Raw genomic sequence first — 22,500 nt, 5'->3', positions numbered from 1 at the left:
AAAAGATCGAACTTTCGAAATTTCCGGCCTAAACTAACCCTCGTTAGTACAGTTCTATTCATTTTGGGGATGTCAAACTCTTTGGGGCCAATATTTCCATTGAAAAAAAAAAAAAAAAAAAAAAAAAAAAAAAAAGATCGAACTTTCGAAATTTCCGGCCTAACTAACCCTCGTTAGTACAGTTCTATTCATTTTGGGGATGTCAAACTCTTTGGGCCAATATTTCCATTAAAAAAAAAAAAAAAAAAAAAAAAAGTCCCGCCTCAAAAGATCGAACTTTCGAAATTTCCGACCTAACTAACCCTCGTTAGTCCAGTTCTATTAATTTTGGGGATGTCAAACTCTTTGGGCCAATATTTCCAGTTTCCAAAAATGGATGAATAGAAATTCAGACTTGCATCATTCTAAAATGACTCTTAGCTACGGGGCTGGCCTCCAAGTCGATTTTTTAGTTGATACAATAAAAATTCAGGCATCCAAAACTCAGCAAGGCCTGAACGTATTGATGTTTTGTATGAATTTTTTGAATAGAACGGATCAAAATAAAGGGGCTCTAATTGAAGCCTAATGTCCTTGGCAGGTTCCTCTCGGCTGTGGGACCTCAAAGTTGGTGTTTTTTTTGTTAATTTGACATATGAACCTTGCCATTTCAAAATGACACCTGCATTACTTACAAGGTTACAGGAACCTTGAAACTGAAAAATGACACATGGAATACTACAACAGAGTGCCAATGATGAAAGGCTACCAGCTATATAAATGGTAGAAATGACCCTTGAAATTGAACAATGACACCTGTTATACTGCTGAAGAAAGAGTCTTCATGGAGTCTTCAGGGAATCTTGGGTGAGGATTTTGGAGCCAATATGAAGACTATCATTTTCTCAAACTGGAGCATAGTCATTCATGTAATGATGGCCACCTCCGGCGATTCCGGAGGAAACCTTTGCTAAGGGGGCCCTTTTTGTTTGTTTTTTTTTTTTTTTGTGTGTGTGTGCCCAGGGGTCCAATTCAGCTGAAGAAAGAATCTTCAAGGAGTCTTCAGGGATTCTTCGGTGAAGATTTTGGCGCCAATACTAAGACTATCATTTTCTCAAACTAGAGCATAGTCATTCATGTAATGATGGCCACCTCCGGCGATTCCGGAGGAAAGCTTTGCCAAGGGGTCCTTTTTTTGGGTTTGTTTGTGGGGCCCAGGGGTCCAATTCAGCCGGCACCCTTGCGTGGTGAAGGTGGCATATTCTAAACCTGGTGTGTAACAATAATAAAAATAATAATAATAATAATAATAATAATAATAATAATAATAATAATAATAATAATAATAATAATAATAATAATAATAATAATAAAAAAAAAAAAAAAAAAAAAAAAAAAAAAGAGTCCCCACGCGAAAAATCGAACTTTCCGAGTTTCCGGCCTAACTAACCCCCGTTAGTACAGTTCTGTTCATTTTGGGGATGTAAAACTCTTGGGGCCAATATTTCCATTGAAAAAAAAAAAAAAAAAAAAAAAAAAAAAAGCTCCGCCTGGAAAGATCGAACTTTCGCAATTTCCGGCCTAACTAACCCTCGTTAGTACAGTTCTATTCATTTTGGGGATGTCAAACTCTTTGGGGGCCAATATTTCCATTGAAAAAAAAAAAAAAAAAAAAAAAAAAAGCTCCGCCTCAAAAGATCGAACTTTCGAAATTTCCGGCCTAACTAACCCTCGTTAGTACAGTTCTATTCATTTTGGGGATGTCAAACTCTTTGGGGGCCAATATTTCCATTGAAAAAAAAAAAAAAAAAAAAAAAGCTCCGCCTCAAAAGATCGAACTTTCGAAATTTCCGGCCTAACTAACCCTCGTTAGTACAGTTCTATTCATTTTGGGGATGTCAAACTCTTTGGGGCCAATATTTCCATTGAAAAAAAAAAAAAAAAAAAAAAACTCCGCCTCAAAAGATCGAACTTTCGAAATTTCCGGCCTAACTAACCCTCGTTAGTACAGTTCTATTCATTTTGGGGATGTCAAACTCTTTGGGCCAATATTTCCATTAAAAAAAAAAAAAAAAAAAAAAAAAGTCCGCCTCAAAAGATCGAACTTTCGAAATTTCCGACCTAACTAACCCTCGTTAGTCCAGTTCTATTAATTTTGGGGTCAAACTCTTTGGGCCAATATTTCCAGTTTCCAAAATGGATGAATAGAAATTCAGACTTGCATCATTCTAAAATGACTCTTAGCTACTGGCCTGGCCTCAAGTCGATTTTTTAGTTGATACAATAAAAATTCAGGCATCCAAAACTCAGCAAGGCCTGAACGTATTGATGTTTTGTATGAATTTTTTGAATAGAACGGATCAAAATAAAGGGGCTCTAATTGAAGCCTAATGTCCTTGGCAGGTTCCTCTCGGCTGTGGACCTCAAAGTTGGTGTTTTTTTGTTAATTTGACATATGAACCTTGCCATTTCAAAATGACACCTGATTACTTACAAGGTTACAGGAACCTTGAAACTGAAAAATGACACATGGAATACTACAACAGAGTGCCAATGATGAAAGGCTACCAGCTATATAAATGGTAGAAATGACCCTTGAAATTGAACAATGACACCTGTTATACTGCTGAAGAGAGAGTCTTCATGGAGTCTTCAGGGAATCTTGGGTGAGGATTTTGGAGCCAATATGAAGACTATCATTTTCTCAAACTGGAGCATAGTCATTCATGTAATGATGGCCACCTCCGGCGATTCCGGAGGAAACCTTTGCTAAGGGGGCCCTTTTTTGTTTCTTTGTTTTTTTTTTTTTTTGTGTGTGTGTGTTGCCCAGGGGTCCAATTCAGCTGAAGAAAGAATCTTCAAGGAGTCTTCAGGGATTCTTCGGTGAAGATTTTGGCGCCAATACGAAGACTATCATTTTCTCAAACTAGAGCATAGCCATTCATGTAATGATGGCCCCCCGGCGATTCCGGAGGAAAGCTTTGCTAAGGGTCCTTTTTTGGGTTTGTTTGTGGGGCCCAGGGGTCCAATTCAGCCGGCACCCTTGCGTGGTGAAGGTGGCATATTCTAAACCTGGTGTAACAATAATAACAATAATAATAATAATAATAATAATAATAATAATAATAATAATAATAATAATAATAATAATAATAATAATAATAATAATAATAATAAAAAAAAAAAAAAAAAAAAAAAAAAAAAAAAAAAAATCCCCACGCGAAAAAATCGAACTTTCCGAGTTTCCGGCCTAACTAACCCCCGTTAGTACAGTTCTGTTCATTTTGGGGATGTAAAACTCTTGGGGCCAATATTTCCATTGAAAAAAAAAAAAAAAAAAAAAAAAAAGCTCCGCCTGGAAAGATCGAACTTTCGCAATTTCCGGCCTAACTAACCCTCGTTAGTACAGTTCTATTCATTTTGGGGATGTCAAACTCTTTGGGGCCAATATTTCCATTGAAAAAAAAAAAAAAAAAAAAAAAAAAAAAGCTCCGCCTCAAAAGATCGAACTTTCGAAATTTCCGGCCCTAACTAACCCTCGTTAGTACAGTTCTATTCATTTTGGGGATGTCAAACTCTTTGGGCCAATATTTCCATTGAAAAAAAAAAAAAAAAAAAAAAAAAAAAAGCTCCGCCTCAAAAGATCGAACTTTCGAAATTTCCGGCCTAACTAACCCTCGTTAGTACAGTTCTATTCATTTTGGGGATGTCAAACTCTTTGGGGCCAATATTTCCATTGAAAAAAAAAAAAAAAAAAAAAAAAACTCCGCCTCAAAAGATCGAACTTTCGAAATTTCCGGCCTAACTAACCCTCGTTAGTACAGTTCTATTCATTTTGGGGATGTCAAACTCTTGGGGCCAATATTTCCATTAAAAAAAAAAAAAAAAAAAAAAAAAAAAAGTCCCGCCTCAAAAGATCGAACTTTCGAAATTTCCGACCTAACTAACCCTCGTTAGTCCAGTTCTATTAATTTTGGGGATGTCAAACTCTTTGGGCCAATATTTCCAGTTTCCAAAAATGGATGAATAGAAATTCAGACTTGCATCATTCTAAAATGACTCTTTAGCTACGGGGCTGGCCTCCAAGTCGATTTTTAGTTGATACAATAAAAATTCAGGCATCCAAAACTCAGCAAGGCCTGAACGTATTGATGTTTTGTATGAATTTTTGAATAGAACGGATCAAAATAAAGGGGCTCTAATTGAAGCCTAATGTCCTTGGCAGGTTCCCTCTCGGCTGTGGGACCTCAAAGTTGGTGTTTTTTTGTTAATTTGACATATGAACCTTGCCATTTCAAAATGACACCTGCATTACTTTACAAGGTTACAGGAACCTTGAAACTGAAAAATGACACATGGAATACTACAACAGAGTGCCAATGATGAAAGGCTACCAGCTATATAAATGGTAGAAATGACCCTTGAAATTGAACAATGACACCTGTTATACTGCTGAAGAAAGAGTCTTCATGGAGTCTTCAGGGAATCTTGGGTGAGGATTTTGGAGCCAATATGAAGACTATCATTTTCTCAAACTGGAGCATAGTCATTCATGTAATGATGGCCACCTCCGGCGATTCCGGAGGAAACCTTTGCTAAGGGGGCCCTTTTTTGTTTTGTTTTTTTTTTTTTTTTTTTTGTGTGTGTGCCCAGGGGTCCAATTCAGCTGAAGAAAGAATCTTCAAGGAGTCTTCAGGGATTCTTCGGTGAAGATTTTGGCGCCAATACGAAGACTATCATTTTCTCAAACTAGAGCATAGCCATTCATGTAATGATGGCCGCCACCTCCGGCGATTCCGGAGGAAAGCTTTGCTAAGGGGTCCTTTTTTGGGTTTGTTTGTTTTTTTGCCCAGGGGTCCAATTCAGCCGGCACCCTTGCGTGAAGGTGGTGGCATATTCTAAACCTGGTGTGTAACAATAATAATAATAATAATAATAATAATAATAATAATAATAATAATAATAATAATAATAATAATAATAATAATAATAATGAATAATAATAATAATAAAAAAAAAAAAAAAAAAAAAAAAAAAAAAAAAAAAAAAGAGTCCCCACGCGAAAAATCGAACTTTCCGAGTTTCCGGCCTAACTAACCCCCGTTAGTACAGTTCTGTTCATTTTGGGATGTAAAACTCTTGGGGCCAATATTTCCATTGAAAAAAAAAAAAAAAAAAAAAAAAAAAAAAGCTCCCTGGAAAGATCGAACTTTCGCAATTTCCGGCCTAACTAACCCTCGTTAGTACAGTTCTATTCATTTTGGGGATGTCAAACTCTTTGGGGGCCAATATTTCCATTGAAAAAAAAAAAAAAAAAAAAAAAAAAAAAAAAACAAAAGATCGAACTTTCGAAATTTCCGGCCTAACTAACCCTCGTTAGTACAGTTCTATTCATTTTGGGGATGTCAAACTCTTTGGGGCCAATATTTCCATTGAAAAAAAAAAAAAAAAAAAAAAAAAAAAAAAAGCCGCCTCAAAAGATCGAACTTTCGAAATTTCCGGCCTAACTAACCCTCGTTAGTACAGTTCTATTCATTTTGGGGATGTCAAACTCTTTGGGGCAATATTTCCATTGAAAAAAAAAAAAAAAAAAAAACTCCGCCTCAAAAGATCGAACTTTCGAAATTTCCGGCCTAACTAACCCTCGTTAGTACAGTTCTATTCATTTTGGGGATGTCAAACTCTTTGGGCCAATATTTCCATTAAAAAAAAAAAAAAACCGCCTCAAAAGATCGAACTTTCGAAATTTCCGACCTAACTAACCCTCGTTAGTCCAGTTCTATTAATTTTGGGGATGTCAAACTCTTTGGGCCAATATTTCCAGTTTCCAAAAATGGATGAATAGAAATTCAGACTTGCATAATTCTAAAATGACTCTTAGCTACGGGGCCTCCAAGTCGATTTTTTAGTTGATACAATCAAAATTCAGGCATCCAAAACTCAGCAAGGCCTGAACGTATTGATGTTTTGTATGAATTTTTTGAATAGAACGGATCAAAATAAAGGGGCTCTAATTGAAGCCTAATGTCCTTGGCAGGTTCCTCTCGGCTGTGGGACCTCAAAGTTGGTGTTTTTTTTGTTAATTTGACATATGAACCTTGCAATTTCAAAATGACACCTGCATTACTTACAAGGTTACAGGAACCTTGAAACTGAAAAATGACACATGGAATACTACAACAGAGTGCCAATGATGAAAGGCTACCAGCTATATAAATGGTCGAAATGACCCTTGAAATTGAACAATGACACCTGTTATACTGCTGAAGAAAGAGTCTTCATGGAGTCTTCAGGGAATCTTGGGTGAGGATTTTGGAGCCAATATGAAGACTATCATTTTCTCAAACTGGAGCATAGTCATTCATGTAATGATGGCCACCTCCGGCGATTCCGGAGGAAACTTTGCTAAGGGGGCCCTTTTGTTTGTTTGTTTTTTTTTTTTTTTTTTTGTGTGTGTGTGTTGCCCAGGGGTCCAATTCAGCTGAAGAAAGAATCTTCAAGGAGTCTTCAGGGATTCTTCGGTGAAGATTTTGGCGCCAATACTAAGACTATCATTTTCTCAAACTAGAGCATAGCCATTCATGTAATGATGGCCACCTCCGGCGATTCCGGAGGAAAGCTTTGCTAAGGGGTCCTTTTTGGGGTTTGTTTGTGGGGCCCAGGGGTCCAATTCAGCCGGCACCCTTGCGTGGTGAAGGTGGCATATTCTAAACCTGGTGTGTAACAATAATAATAATAATAATAATAATAATAATATAATAATAATAATAATAATAATAATATATAATAATAATAATAATAATAAAAAAAAAAAAAAAAAAAAAAAAAAAAAAAAAAAAAAAAAAAGAGTCCCCACGCGAAAAATCGAACTTTCCGAGTTTCCGGCCTAACTAACCCCGTTAGTACAGTTCTGTTCATTTTGGGGATGTAAAACTCTTGGGGCCAATATTTCCATTGAAAAAAAAAAAAAAAAAAAAAAAAAAAGCTCCGCTGGAAAGATCGAACTTTCGCAATTTCCGGCCTAACTAACCCTCGTTAGTACAGTTCTATTCATTTTGGGGATGTCAAACTCTTTGGGGCCAATATTTCCATTGAAAAAAAAAAAAAAAAAAAAAAAAAAAGCTCCGCCTCAAAAGATCGAACTTTCGAAATTTCCGCCCTAACTAACCCTCGTTAGTACAGTTCTATTCATTTTGGGGATGTCAAACTCTTTGGGGCCAATATTTCCATTGAAAAAAAAAAAAAAAAAAAAAAAAAAAGCTCCGCCTCAAAAGATCGAACTTTCGAAATTTCCGGCCTAACTAACCCTCGTTAGTACAGTTCTATTCATTTTGGGGATGTCAAACTCTTTGGGGCCAATATTTCCATTGAAAAAAAAATAAAAAAAAAAAAAAAAACTCCGCCTCAAAAGATCGAACTTTCGAAAATTTCCGGCCTAACTAACCCTCGTTAGTACAGTTCTATTCATTTTGGGGATGTCAAACTCTTTGGGCCAATATTTCCATTAAAAAAAAAAAAAAAAAAAAAAAAAAAAAGTCCCGCCTCAAAAGATCGAACTTTCGAAATTTCCGACCTAACTAACCCTCGTTAGTCCAGTTCTATTAATTTTGGGGATGTCAAACTCTTTGGGCCAATATTTCCAGTTTCCAAAAATGGATGAATAGAAATTCAGACTTGCATCATTCTAAAATGACTCTTAGCTACGGGGCTGGCCTCCAAGTCGATTTTTTAGTTGATACAATAAAAATTCAGGCATCCAAAACTCAGCAAGGCCTGAACGTATTGATGTTTTGTATGAATTTTTTGAATAGAACGGATCAAAATAAAGGGGCTCTAATTGAAGCCTAATGTCCTTGGCAGGTTCCTCTCTCGGCTGTGGGACCTCAAAGTTGGTGTTTTTGTTAATTTGACATATGAACCTTGCCATTTCAAAATGACACCTGCATTACTTACAAGGTTACAGGAACCTTGAAACTGAAAAATGACACATGGAATACTACAACAGAGTGCCAATGATGAAAGGCTACCAGCTATATAAATGGTAGAAATGACCCTTGAAATTGAACAATGACACCTGTTATACTGCTGAAGAAAGAGTCTTCATGGAGTCTTCAGGGAATCTTGGGTGAGGATTTTGGAGCCAATATGAAGACTATCATTTTCTCAAACTGGAGCATAGTCATTCATGTAATGATGGCCACCTCCGGCGATTCCGGAGGAAATCTTTGCTAAGGGCCCTTTTTTTTGTTTGTTTTTTTTTTTTTTTTGTGTGTGTGCCCAGGGGTCCAATTCAGCTGAAGAAAGAATCTTCAAGGAGTCTTCAGGGATTCTTCGGTGAAGATTTTGGCGCCAATACTAAGACTATCATTTTCTCAAACTAGAGCATAGCCATTCATGTAATGATGGCCACCACCTCCGGCGATTCCGGAGGAAAGCTTTGCTAAGGGTCCTTTTTGGGTTTGTTTGTGGGGCCCAGGGGTCCAATTCAGCCGGCACCCTTGCGTGGTGAAGGTGGCATATTCTAAACCTGGTGTGTAACAATAATAAAAATAATAATAATAATAATAATAATAATAATAATAATAATAATAATAATAATAATAAATAATGATAAATAATAAAAAAAAAAAAAAAAAAAAAAAAAAAAAAAAAAAAAAAAGAGTCCCCACGCGAAAAATCGAACTTTCCGAGTTTCCGGCCTAACTAACCCCCGTTAGTACAGTTCTGTTCATTTTGGGGATGTAAAACTCTTGGGGCCAATATTTCCATTGAAAAAAAAAAAAAAAAAAAAAAAAAGCCCTGGAAAGATCGAACTTTCGCAATTTCCGGCCTAAAACCCTCGTTAGTACAGTTCTATTCATTTTGGGATGTCAAACTTTTGGGGGCCAATATTTCCATTGAAAAAAAAAAAAAAAAAAAAAAAGCTCCGCCTCAAAAGATCGAACTTTCGAAATTTCCGGCCTAACTAACCCTCGTTAGTACAGTTCTATTCATTTTGGGGATGTCAAACTCTTTGGGGGCCAATATTTCCATTGAAAAAAAAAAAAAAAAAAAAAAAAGCTCCGCCTCAAAAGATCGAACTTTCGAAATTTCCGGCCTAACTAACCCTCGTTAGTACAGTTCTATTCATTTTGGGGATGTCAAACTCTTTGGGGCCAATATTTCCATTGAAAAAAAAAAAAAAAAAAAAAAAAAAAGCCTCAAAAGATCGAACTTTCGAAATTTCCGGCCTAACTAACCCTCGTTATTACAGTTCTATTCATTTTGGGGATGTCAAACTCTTGGGGCCAATATTTCCAAAAAAAAAAAAAAAAAAAAAAAAAAAAAGTCCCGCCTCAAAAGATCGAACTTTCGAAATTTCCGACCTAACTAACCCTCGTTAGTCCAGTTCTATTAATTTTGGGGATGTCAAACTCTTTGGGCCAATATTTCCAGTTTCCAAAATGGATGAATAGAAATTCAGACTTGCATCATTCTAAAATGACTCTTAGCTACGGGGCTGGCCTCCAAGTCGATTTTTAGTTGATACAATAAAAATTCAGGCATCCAAAACTCAGCAAGGCCTGAACGTATTGATGTTTTGTATGAATTTTTTGAATAGAACGGATCAAAATAAAGGGGCTCTAATTGAAGCCTAATGTCCTTGGCAGGTTCCCTCTCGGCTGTGGGACCTCAAAGTTGGTGTTTTTTTTGTTAATTTGACATATGAACCTTGCCATTTCAAAATGACACCTGCATTACTTACAAGGTTACAGGAACCTTGAAACTGAAAAATGACACATGGAATACTACAACAGAGTGCCAATGATGAAAGGCTACCAGCTATATAAATGGTAGAAATGACCCTTGAAATTGAACAATGACACCTGTTATACTGCTGAAGAGAGAGTCTTCATGGAGTCTTCAGGGAATCTTGGGTGAGGATTTTGGAGCCAATATGAAGACTATCATTTTCTCAAACTGGAGCATAGTCATTCATGTAATGATGGCCACCTCCGGCGATTCCGGAGGAAACCTTTGCTAAGGGGGCCCTTTTTTGTTTCTTTTTTTTTTTTTTTTTTTGTGTGTGTGTGTTGCCCAGGGGTCCAATTCAGCTGAAGAAAGAATCTTCAAGGAGTCTTCAGGGATTCTTCGGTGAAGATTTTGGCGCCAATACGAAGACTATCATTTTCTCAAACTAGAGCATAGCCATTCATGTAATGATGGCCGCCACCTCCGGCGATTCCGGAGGAAAGCTTTGCTAAGGGGTCCTTTTTTGGGGTTTGTTTGTGGGGCCCAGGGGTCCAATTCAGCCGGCACCCTTGCGTGGTGAAGGTGGCATATTCTAAACCTGGTGTGTAACAATAATAATAATAATAATAATAATAATAATAATAATAATAATAATAATAATAATAATAATAATAATAATAATAAATAATAATAATAAAAAAAAAAAAAAAAAAAAAAAAAAAAAAAAAAAAAAAGAGTCCCCACGCGAAAAATCGAACTTTCCGAGTTTCCGGCCTAACTAACCCCCGTTAGTACAGTTCTGTTCATTTTGGGGATGTAAAACTCTTGGGGCCAATATTTCCATTGAAAAAAAAAAAAAAAAAAAAAAAAAAGCTCCGCCTGGAAAGATCGAACTTTCGCAATTTCCGGCCTAACTAACCCTCGTTAGTACAGTTCTATTCATTTTGGGGATGTCAAACTCTTTGGGGGCCAATATTTCCATTGAAAAAAAAAAAAAAAAAAAAAAAAAAAATTCCGCCTCAAAAGATCGAACTTTCGAAATTTCCGGCCTAACTAACCCTCGTTAGTACAGTTCTATTCATTTTGGGGATGTCAAACTCTTTGGGGCCCATATTTCCATTGAAAAAAAAAAAAAAAAAAAAAAAAATGCTCCGCCTCAAAAGATCGAACTTTCGAAATTTCCGGCCTAACTAACCCTCGTTAGTACAGTTCTATTCATTTTGGGGATGTCAAACTCTTTGGGGCCAATATTTCCATTTAAAAAAAAAAAAAAAAAAAAAAAAAACTCCGCCTCAAAAGATCGAACTTTCGAAATTTCCGGCCTAACTAACCCTCGTTAGTACAGTTCTATTCATTTTGGGGATGTCAAACTCTTTGGGCCAATATTTCCATTAAAAAAAAAAAAAAAAAAAAAAAAAAAAAGTCCCGCCTCAAAAGATCGAACTTTCGAAAATTTCCGACCTAACTAACCCTCGTTAGTCCAGTTCTATTAATTTTGGGGATGTCAAACTCTTTGGGCCAATATTTCCAGTTTCCAAAAATGGATGAATAGAAATTCAGACTTGCATCATTCTAAAATGACTCTTAGCTACGGGCTGGCCTCCAAGTCGATTTTTTAGTTGATACAATAAAAATTCAGGCATCCAAAACTCAGCAAGGCCTGAACGTATTGATGTTTTGTATGAATTTTTTGAATAGAACGGATCAAAATAAAGGGGCTCTTGAAGCCTAATGTCCTTGGCAGGTTCCCTCTCGGCTGTGGGACCTCAAAGTTGGTGTTTTTTTGTTAATTTGACATATGAACCTTGCAATTTCAAAATGACACCTGCATTACTTACAAGGTTACAGGAACCTTGAAACTGAAAAATGACACATGGAATACTACAACAGAGTGCCAATGATGAAAGGCTACCAGCTATATAAATGGTAGAAATGACCCTTGAAATTGAACAATGACACCTGTTATACTGCTGAAGAGAGAGTCTTCATGGAGTCTTCAGGGAATCTTGGGTGAGGATTTTGGAGCCAATATGAAGACTATCATTTTCTCAAACTGGAGCATAGTCATTCATGTAATGATGGCCACCTCCGGCGATTCCGGAGGAAAGCTTTGCTAAGGGGCCCTTTTTTTGTTTTTTGTTTTTTTTTTTTTTTTGTGTGTGTGTTGCCCAGGGTCCAATTCAGCTGAAGAAAGAATCTTCAAGGAGTCTTCAGGGATTCTTCGGTGAAGATTTTGGCGCCAATACGAAGACTATCATTTTCTCAAACTAGAGCATAGTCATTCATGTAATGATGGCCACCTCCGGCGATTCCGGAGGAAAGCTTTGCTAAGGGGTCCTTTTTTTGGGTTTGTTTGTGGGGCCCAGGGGTCCAATTCAGCCGGCACCCTTGCGTGGTGAAGGTGGCATATTCTAAACCTGGTGTAACAATAACAATAATAAAATAATAATAATAATAATAATAATAATAATAATAATAATAATAATAATAATAATAATAATAATAATGATAATAATAATAAAAAAAAAAAAAAAAAAAAAAAAAAAAAAAAAAAAAAAAAAAAAAAAAAAAAGAGTCCCCACGCGAAAAATCGAACTTTCCGAGTTTCCGGCCTAACTAACCCCCGTTAGTACAGTTCTGTTCATTTTGGGGATGTAAAACTCTTGGGGCCAATATTTCCATTGAAAAAAAAAAAAAAAAAAAAAAAAAAAAAAAGCCGCCTGGAAAGATCGAACTTTCGCAATTTCCGGCCTAACTAACCCTCGTTAGTACAGTTCTATTCATTTTGGGGATGTCAAACTCTTTGGGGCCAATATTTCCATTGAAAAAAAAAAAAAAAAAAAAAAGCTCCGCCTCAAAAGATCGAACTTTCGAAATTTCCGGCCTAACTAACCCTCGTTAGTACAGTTCTATTCATTTTGGGGATGTCAAACTCTTGGGGCCAATATTTCCATTGAAAAAAAAAAAAAAAAAAAAAAAGCCGCCTCAAAAGATCGAACTTTCAAAATTTCCGGCCTAACTAACCCTCGTTAGTACAGTTCTATTCATTTTGGGGATGTCAAACTCTTTGGGGGGCCAATATTTCCATTGAAAAAATAAATTAAAAAAAAAAAGCTCCGCCTCAAAAGATCGAACTTTCGAAATTTCCGGCCTAACTAACCCTCGTTAGTACAGTTCTATTCATTTTGGGGATGTCAAACTCTTGGGGCCAATATTTCCATTAAAAAAAAAAAAAAAAAAAAAAAAAAAAAGTCCGCCTCAAAAGACCGAACTTTCGAAATTTCCGACCTAACTAACCCTCGTTAGTCCAGTTCTATTAATTTTGGGGATGTCAAACTCTTTGGGCCAATATTTCCAGTTTCAAAAATGGATGAATAGAAATTCAGACTTGCATCATTCTAAAATGACTCTTAGCTACGGGGCTGGCCTCCAAGTCGATTTTTTAGTTGATACAATAAAAATTCAGGCATCCAAAACTCAGCAAGGCCTGAACGTATTGATGTTTTGTATGAATTTTTTGAATAGAACGGATCAAAATAAAGGGGCTCTAATTGAAGCCTAATGTCCTTGGCAGGTTCCCTCTCGGCTGTGGGACCTCAAAGTTGGTGTTTTTTTTGTTAATTTGACATATGAACCTTGCCATTTCAAAATGACACCTGCATTACTTACAAGGTTACAGGAACCTTGAAACTGAAAAATGACACATGGAATACTACAACAGAGTGCCAATGATGAAAGGCTACCAGCTATATAAATGGTAGAAATGACCCTTGAAATTGAACAATGACACCTGTTATACTGCTGAAGAGAGAGTCTTCATGGAGTCTTCAGGGAATCTTGGGTGAGGATTTTGGAGCCAATATGAAGACTATCATTTTCTCAAACTGGAGCATAGTCATTCATGTAATGATGGCCACCTCCGGCGATTCCGGAGGAAACCTTTGCTAAGGGGGCCCTTTTTGTTTGTTTTTTTTTTTTTTTGTGTGTGTGTTGCCCAGGGGTCCAATTCAGCTGAAGAAAGAATCTTCAAGGAGTCTTCAGGGATTCTTCGGTGAAGATTTTGGCGCCAATACGAAGACTATCATTTTCTCAAACTAGAGCATAGCCATTCATGTAATGATGGCCGCCACCTCCGGCGATTCCGGAGGAAAGCTTTGCTAAGGGGTCCTTTTTTGGGGTTTGTTTGTGGGGCCCAGGGGTCCAATTCAGCCGGCACCCTTGCGTGGTGAAGGTGGCATATTCTAAACCTGGTGTGTAACAATAATAATAATAATAATAATAATAATAATAATAATAATAATAATAATAATAATAATAATAATAATAATAATAATAATGATAATAATGATAATAATAATAACACAAAAAAAAAAAAAAAAAAAAAAAAAAAAAAAAAAAAAAAAAAAAAAAAAGAGTCTTCAATACTTTCCGAGTTTCCGGCCTAACTAACCCCCGTTTGTACAGTTCTGTTCATTTTGGGGTTTTAAAACTCTTGGGGCCAATATTTCCATTTAAAAAAAAAAAAAAAAAAAAAAATATTTCCATTGAAAAAAAAAAAAAAAAAAAAAAAAGCTCCGCCTGGAAAGATCGAACTTTCGCAATTTCCGGCCTAACTAACCCTCGTTAGTACAGTTCTATTCATTTTGGGGATGTCAAACTCTTTGGGGGCCAATATTTCCATTGAAAAAAAAAAAAAAAAAAAAAAAAAAGCTCCGCCTCAAAAGATCGAACTTTCGAAATTTCCGGCCTAACTAACCCTCGTTAGTACAGTTCTATTCATTTTGGGGATGTCAAACTCTTTGGGGGCCAATATTTCCATTGAAAAAAAAAAAAAAAAAAAAAAAAAGATCGAACTTTCGAAATTTCCGGCCTAACTAACCCTCGTTAGTACAGTTCTATTCATTTTGGGGATGTCAAACTCTTTGGGGCCAATATTTCCATTGAAAAATAAATAAAAAAAAAAAAAAAACTCCGCCTCAAAAGATCGAACTTTCGAAATTTCCGGCCTAACTAACCCTCGTTAGTACAGTTCTATTCATTTTGGGGATGTCAAACTCTTTGGGCCAATATTTCCATTAAAAAAAAAAAAAAAAAAAAAAAAAAAAAAAAAACTCAAAAGATCGAACTTTCGAAATTTCCGACCTAACTAACCCTCGTTAGTCCAGTTCTATTAATTTTGGGGATGTCAAACTCTTTGGGCCAATATTTCAGTTTCCAAAAATGGATGAATAGAAATTCAGACTTGCATCATTCTAAAATGACTCTTAGCTACGGGGCTGGCCTCCAAGTCGATTTTTTAGTTGATACAATAAAAATTCAGGCATCCAAAACTCAGCAAGGCCTGAACGTATTGATGTTTTGTATGAATTTTTTGAATAGAACGGATCAAAATAAAGGGGCTCTAATTGAAGCCTAATGTCCTTGGCAGGTTCCTCTCGGCTGTGGGACCTCAAAGTTGGTGTTTTTTTTGTTAATTTGACATATGAACCTTGCCATTTCAAAATGACACCTGCATTACTTACAAGGTTACAGGAACCTTGAAACTGAAAAATGACACATGGAATACTACAACAGAGTGCCAATGATGAAAGGCTACCAGCTATATAAATGGTCGAAATGACCCTTGAAATTGAACAATGACACCTGTTATACTGCTGAAGAAAGAGTCTTCATGGAGTCTTCAGGAATCTTGGGTGAGGATTTTGGAGCCAATATGAAGACTATCATTTTCTCAAACTGGAGCATAGTCATTCATGTAATGATGGCCACCTCCGGCGATTCCGGAGGAAACCTTTGCTAAGGGGGCCCTCCTTTTTTTTTTTTTTGTGTGTGTGTGCCCAGGGGTCCAATTCAGCTGAAGAAAGAATCTTCAAGGAGTCTTCAGGGATTCTTCGGTGAAGATTTTGGCGCCAATACTAAGACTATCATTTTCTCAAACTAGAGCATAGCCATTCATGTAATGATGGCCCACCTCCGGCGATTCCGGAGGAAAGCTTTGCTAAGGGGTCCTTTTTGGGTTTGTTTGTTTGGGGCCCAGGGGTCCAATTCAGCCGGCACCTTGCTTGGTGAAGGTGGCATATTCTAAACCTGGTGTGTAACAATAATAATAATAATAATAAATAATAATAATAATATAATAATAATAATAATAATAATAATAATAATAATAATAATAATAATAATAATAATAAAAAAAAAAAAAAAAAAAAAAAAGAGTCCCCATGAAAAAATCGAACTTTCCGAGTTTCCAGCCTAACTAACCCCTTGTTAGTACAGTTCTGTTCATTTTGGGGATGTAAAACTCTTGGGGCCAAAAAAAAAAAAAAAAAAAAAAAAAAAAAAAAAGCTCCGCCTGGAAAGATCGAACTTTCGAATTTCCGGCCTAACTAACCCTCGTTAGTACAGTTCTATTCATTTTGGGGATGTCAAACTCTTTGGGGCCAATATTTCCATTGAAAAAAAAAAAAAAAAAAAAAAAAAAAAAAGCTCCGCCTCAAAAGATCGAACTTTCGCAATTTCCGGCCTAACTAACCCTCGTTAGTACAGTTCTATTCATTTTGGGGATGTCAAACTCTTTGGGGGCCAATATTTCCATTAAAAAAAAAAAAAAAAAAAAAAAAAGCTCCGCCTCAAAACATCGAACTTTCGAAATTTCCGGCCTAACTAACCCTCGTTAGTACAGTTCTATTCATTTTGGGGATGTCAAACTCTTTTAAACAATATTTCCATTGAAAAAAAATAAAAAAAAAAAAAACTCCGCCTCAAAAGATCGAACTTTCGAAATTTCCGGCCTAACTAACCCTCGTTAGTACAGTTCTATTCATTTTGGGGATGTCAAACTCTTTGGGCCAATATTTCCATTAAAAAAAAAAAAAAAAAAAAAAAAAAAAAGTCCCGCCTCAAAAGATCGAACTTTCGAAATTTCCGACCTAACTAACCCTCGTTAGTCCAGTTCTATTAATTTTGGGGATGTCAAACTCTTTGGGCCAATATTTCCAGTTTCCAAAAATGGATGAATAGAAATTCAGACTTGCATCATTCTAAAATGACTCTTAGCTACGGGGCTGGCCTCCAAGTCGATTTTTTAGTTGATACAATAAAAATTCAGGCATCCAAAACTCAGCAAGGCCTGAACGTATTGATGTTTTGTATGAATTTTTTGAATAGAACGGATCAAAATAAAGGGGCTCTAATTGAAGCCTAATGTCCTTGGCAGGTTCCCTCTCGGCTGTGGGACCTCAAAGTTGGTGTTTTTTTTGTTAATTTGACATATGAACCTTGCCATTTCAAAATGACACCTGCATTACTTACAAGGTTACAGGAACCTTGAAACTGAAAAATGACACATGGAATACTACAACAGAGTGCCAATGATGAAAGGCTACCAGCTATATAAATGGTAGAAATGACCCTTGAAATTGAACAATGACACCTGTTATACTGCTGAAGAGAGAGTCTTCATGGAGTCTTCAGGGAATCTTGGGTGAGGATTTTGGAGCCAATATGAAGACTATCATTTTCTCAAACTGGAGCATAGTCATTCATGTAATGATGGCCACCTCCGGCGATTCCGGAGGAAACCTTTGCTAAGGGGGCCCTTTTTTGTTTCTTTGTTTTTTTTTTTTTTTTTTGTGTGTGTGTTGCCCAGGGGTCCAATTCAGCTGAAGAAAGAATCTTCAAGGAGTCTTCAGGGATTCTTCGGTGAAGATTTTGGCGCCAATACGAAGACTATCATTTTCTCAAACTAGAGCATAGCCATTCATGTAATGATGGCCGCCACCTCCGGCGATTCCGGAGGAAAGCTTTGCTAAGGGGTCCTTTTTTGGGGTTTGTTTGTGGGGCCCAGGGGTCCAATTCAGCCGGCACCCTTGCGTGGTGAAGGTGGCATATTCTAAACCTGGTGTGTAACAATAATAATAATAATAATAATAATAATAATAATAATAATAATAATAATAATAATAATAATAATAATAATAATAATAATAATAATAATAAAAAAAAAAAAAAAAAAAAAAAAAAAAAAAAAAAAAAAAAAAGAGTCCCCACGCGAAAAATCGAACTTTCCGAGTTTCCGGCCTAACTAACCCCCGTTAGTACAGTTCTGTTCATTTTGGGGATGTAAAACTCTTGGGGCCAATATTTCCATTGAAAAAAAAAAAAAAAAAAAAAAAAAAAAAAAGCTCCGCCTGGAAAGATCGAACTTTCGCAATTTCCGGCCTAACTAACCCTCGTTAGTACAGTTCTATTCATTTTGGGATGTCAAACTCTTTGGGGGCCAATATTTCCATTGAAAAAAAAAAAAAAAAAGCTCCGCCTCAAAAGATCGAACTTTCAAAATTTCCGCCTAACTAACCCTCGTTAGTACAGTTCTATTCATTTTGGGGATGTCAAACTCTTTGGGGCCAATATTTCCATTGAAAAAAAAAAAAAAAAAAAAAAAAAAAGCTCCGCCTCAAAAGATCGAACTTTCGAAATTTCCGGCCTAACTAACCCTCGTTAGTACAGTTCTATTCATTTTGGGGATGTCAAACTCTTTGGGGCCAATATTTCCATTGAAAAAAAAAAAATAAAAAAAAAACTCCGCCTCAAAAGATCGAACTTTCAAAATTTCCGGCCTAACTAACCCTCGTTAGTACAGTTCTATTCATTTTGGGGATGTCAAACTCTTTGGGCCAATATTTCCATTAAAAAAAAAAAAAAAAAAAAAGTCCCGCCTCAAAAGATCGAACTTTGAAATTTCCGACCTAACTAACCCTCGTTAGTCCAGTTCTATTAATTTTGGGGATGTCAAACTCTTTGGGCCAATATTTCCAGTTTCCAAAAATGGATGAATAGAAATTCAGACTTGCATCATTCTAAAATGACTCTTAGCTACGGGGCTGGCCTCCAAGTCGATTTTTTAGTTGATACAATAAAAATTCAGGCATCCAAAACTCAGCAAGGCCTGAACGTATTGATGTTTTGTATGAATTTTTTTGATAGAACGGATCAAAATAAAGGGGCTCTAATTGAAGCCTAATGTCCTTGGCAGGTTCCCTCTCGGCTGTGGGACCTCAAAGTTGGTGTTTTTTTGTTAATTTGACATATGAACCTTGCCATTTCAAAATGACACCTGCATTACTTAAAGGTTACAGGAACCTTGAAACTGAAAAATGACACATGGAATACTACAACAGAGTGCCAATGATGAAAGGCTACCAGCTATATAAATGGTAAAATGACCCTTGAAATTGAACAATGACACCTGTTATACTGCTGAAGAAAGAGTCTTCATGGAGTCTTCAGGGAATCTTGGGTGAGGATTTTGGAGCCAATATGAAGACTATCATTTTCTCAAACTAGAGCATAGTCATTCATGTAATGATGGCCACCTCCGGCGATTCCGGAGGAAATCTTTGCTAAGGGGTCCTTTTTTTGTTTGTTTTTTTTTTTGTGTGTGTGTGTTGCCCAGGGGTCCAATTCAGCTGAAGAAAGAATCTTCAAGGAGTCTTCAGGGATTCTTCGGTGAAGATTTTGGCGCCAATACTAAGACTATCATTTTCTCAAACTAGAGCATAGTCATTCATGTAATGATGGCCACCTCCGGCGATTCCGGAGGAAAGCTTTGCCAAGGGGTCCTTTTTTTGGGTTTGTTTGTGGGGCCCAGGGGTCCAATTCAGCCGGCACCCTTGCGTGGTGAAGGTGGCATATTCTAAACCTGGTGTGTAACAATAATAAAAATAATAATAATAATAATAATAATAATAATAATAATAATAATAATAATAATAATAATAATAATAATAATAATGAAATAATAAAAAAAAAAAAAAAAAAAAAAAAAAAAAAAAAGAGTCCCCACGCGAAAAATCGAACTTTCCGAGTTTCCGGCCTAACTAACCCCCGTTAGTACAGTTCTGTTCATTTTGGGGATGTAAAACTCTTGGGCCAATATTTCCATTGAAAAAAAAAAAAAAAAAAAAGCTCCGCCTGGAAAGATCGAACTTTCGCAATTTCCGGCCTAACTAACCCTCGTTAGTACAGTTCTATTCATTTTGGGGATGTCAAACTCTTTGGGGGCCAATATTTCCATTGAAAAAAAAAAAAAAAAAAAAAAAAAAAAAGCTCCGCCTCAAAAGATCGAACTTTCGAAATTTCCGGCCTAACTAACCCTCGTTAGTACAGTTCTATTCATTTTGGGGATGTCAAACTCTTGGGGCCAATATTTCCATTAAAAAAAAAAAAAAAAAAAAAAGCTCCGCCTCAAAAGATCGAACTTTCGAAATTTCCGGCCTAACTAACCCTCGTTAGTACAGTTCTATTCATTTTGGGGATGTCAAACTCTTTGGGGGCCAATATTTCCATTGAAAAAAAAAAAAAAAAAAAAACTCCGCCTCAAAAGATCGAACTTTCGAAATTTCCGGCCTAACTAACCCTCGTTAGTACAGTTCTATTCATTTTGGGGATGTCAAACTCTTTGGGCCAATATTTCCATTAAAAAAAAAAAAAAAAAAAAAAAAAAAAAAGTCCCGCCTCAAAAGATCGAACTTTCGAAATTTCCGACCTAACTAACCCTCGTTAGTCCAGTTCTATTAATTTTGGGGATGTCAAACTCTTTGGGCCAATATTTCCAGTTTCCAAAAATGGATGAATAGAAATTCAGACTTGCATCATTCTAAAATGACTCTTAGCTACGGGGCTGGCCTCCAAGTCGATTTTTAGTTTACACAATAAAAATTCGGGCATCCAAAACTCAGCAAGGCCTGAACGTATTGATGTTTTGTATGAATTTTTTGAATAGAACGGATCAAAATAAAGGGGCTCTAATTGAAGCCTAATGTCCTTGGCAGGTTCCCTCTCGGCTGTGGGACCTCAAAGTTGGTGTTTTTTTTGTTAATTTGACATATGAACCTTGCCATTTCAAAATGACACCTGCATTACTTACAAGGTTACAGGAACCTTGAAACTGAAAAATGACACATGGAATACTACAACAGAGTGCCAATGATGAAAGGCTACCAGCTATATAAATGGTAGAAATGACCCTTGAAATTGAACAATGACACCTGTTATACTGCTGAAGAAAGAGTCTTCATGGAGTCTTCAGGGAATCTTGGGTGAGGATTTTGGAGCCAATATGAAGACTATCATTTTCTCAAACTGGAGCATAGTCATTCATGTAATGATGGCCACCTCCGGCGATTCCGGAGGAAATCTTTGCTAAGGGGGCCCTTTTTGTTTTTGTTTTTTTTTTGTGTGTGGCCCAGGGGTCCAATTCAGCTGAAGAAAGAATCTTCAAGGAGTCTTCAGGGATTCTTCGGTGAAGATTTTGGCGCCAATACTAAGACTATCATTTTCTCAAACTAGAGCATAGCCATTCATGTAATGATGGCCGCCACCTCCGGCGATTCCGGAGGAAAGCTTTGCTAAGGGGTCCTTTTTGGGGTTTGTTTGGGGCCCAGGGGTCCAATTCAGCCGGCACCCTTGCGTGGTGAAGGTGGCATATTCTAAACCTGGTGTGTAACAATAATAATAATAATAATAATAATAATAATAATAATAATAATAATAATAATAATAATAATAATAATAATAATAATAATAATGATAATAATGATAATAATAATAACACAAAAAAAAAAAAAAAAAAAAAGAGTCCCCACGCGAAAAATCGAACTTTCCGAGTTTCCGGCCTAACTAACCCCGTTAGTACAGTTCTGTTCATTTTGGGGATGTAAAACTCTTGGGGGCCAATATTTCCATTGAAAAAAAAAAAAAAAAAAAAAAAAAAAAGCCGCCTGGAAAGATCGAACTTTCGCAATTTCCGGCCTAACTAACCCTCGTTAGTACAGTTCTATTCATTTGGGGATGTCAAACTCTTTGGGGCCAATATTTCCATTGAAAAAAAAAAAAAAAAAAAAAAAAGCTCCGCCTCAAAAGATCGAACTTTCGAAATTTCCGGCCTAACTAACCCTCGTTAGTACAGTTCTATTCATTTTGGGGATGTCAAACTCTTTGGGGCCAATATTTCCATTGAAAAAAAAAAAAAAAAAAAAAAAAAAAAGCTCAAAAGAAAGATCGAACTTTCAGAAATTTCCGGCCTAACTAACCCTCGTTAGTACAGTTCTATTCATTTTGGGGATGTCAAACTCTTTGGGGCCAATATTTCCATTGAAAAAAAATAAAAAAAAAAAACTCCGCCTCAAAAGATCGAACTTTCAGAAATTTCCGGCCTAACTAACCCTCGTTAGTACAGTTCTATTCATTTTGGGGATGTCAAACTCTTTGGGCCAATATTTCCATTAAAAAAAAAAAAAAAAAAAAAAAAAAAAAAAAAGTCCCCGCCTCAAAAGATCGAACTTTCGAAATTTCCGACCTAACTAACCCTCGTTAGTCCAGTTCTATTAATTTTGGGGATGTCAAACTCTTTTTGGGCCAATATTTCCAGTTTCAAAAATGGATGAATAGAAATTCAGACTTGCATCATTCTAAAATGACTCTTAGCTACGGGGCTGGCCTCCAAGTCGATTTTTAGTTTATACAATAAAAATTCAGGCATCCAAAACTCAGCAAGGCCTGAACGTATTGATGTTTTGTATGAATTTTTGAATAGAACGGATCAAAATAAAGGGGCTCTAATTGAAGCCTAATGTCCTTGGCAGGTTCCCTCTCGGCTGTGGGACCTCAAAGTTGGTGTTTTTTTTGTTAATTTGACATATGAACCTTGCCATTTCAAAATGACACCTGCATTACTTACAAGGTTACAGGAACCTTGAAACTGAAAAATGACACATGGAATACTACAAC

Source organism: Macrobrachium rosenbergii, unplaced genomic scaffold (assembly GCF_040412425.1).
Source record: "Macrobrachium rosenbergii isolate ZJJX-2024 unplaced genomic scaffold, ASM4041242v1 13917, whole genome shotgun sequence".
In the NCBI taxonomy this organism is placed as follows: domain Eukaryota; kingdom Metazoa; phylum Arthropoda; class Malacostraca; order Decapoda; family Palaemonidae; genus Macrobrachium; species Macrobrachium rosenbergii.
Note: the sequence above shows the minus strand (reverse complement) of the source record.